This window comes from Gavialis gangeticus, unplaced genomic scaffold (genome assembly GCF_001723915.1).
Source record: "Gavialis gangeticus isolate Ggan-Ray unplaced genomic scaffold, GavGan_comp1, whole genome shotgun sequence".
Classification (NCBI taxonomy): domain Eukaryota; kingdom Metazoa; phylum Chordata; order Crocodylia; family Gavialidae; genus Gavialis; species Gavialis gangeticus.
This window is the reverse complement of record NW_017728992.1, coordinates 51097923-51098836: the sequence shown is the minus strand read 5'-3', so window position 1 is coordinate 51098836 and position 914 is coordinate 51097923.

Here is a 914-nt window from a genome sequence, read left to right as displayed (position 1 = left end):
ACTTCAATCCAAGATCTACTGTGCGTCACTGGCACCCCCCCTACCCCAGCAGATAAGTCTGTGATGAGGGAAGGCAGGGGTGGGGAGCAGATTAAAGCAGAGGGAGAAAAAATTATTTGGGGGGTGCGCCTCCCCAGCAGGTAAGTCCCACCCAGCCGGGGTCCCACTCAAACTTACCCCTGCTCCTGCCTCTGCAGCCCTGCCCCTTACCACAGGGGCCTCAATCTAGCTCCCACCCCTTCCCTCCGCCACAGACTGACAAAATCTAATCATAAGAGGCTCTGAAATCTACCGGTGGATCAAGATCCACTGCACTGGTGACACGTAGTGGGTGCATGCTGGTGCACATGCACCCCCTGAGTGTGGCGGTGCACCCCCTGCGAAAAGATGCTGCCGACACTTCCAGTGGTGCCTATGGGTGGTTGCCGCTCACCACCCGCCCTTCCCCGCCTGCCACTGCCAGCGGAATCTGTGGGCAGTCTGATAGCTGCTGGCTGCTGCCGACACTGCTGGCAGCGTCTGTGGGTGGTTGCCAACTGCTGGTTGGCGCTTGCCAAACCACCAATAGCGCTGCGGCGGCCTGCACAAGCTCCCCGCTTGCCATCGCCACACTCCCACCGCTAACAGCACTGCCACCACCTGCGGGAGCTTACCATGCCCCCAGGCCTCCAGGGGCATATGGTGTTCATGATTCACTGGTTGGTGACCACATCACATAAAACAACAGGGCCTTTTGCATTAACCAGTTTTCAAGGACTTGAGCAGGATGGAATAGGATCATATTTAGGCATCTGAGGCCATTTAGGCACCTAATAGATTAAATAGAATCTGACTGTGCCTGTCTAAGAGGAATAATCCACACAGAAGAGATGAACATCCTCGTCCATTGGCAAGGAGTCAGGGGAGGGGCACTC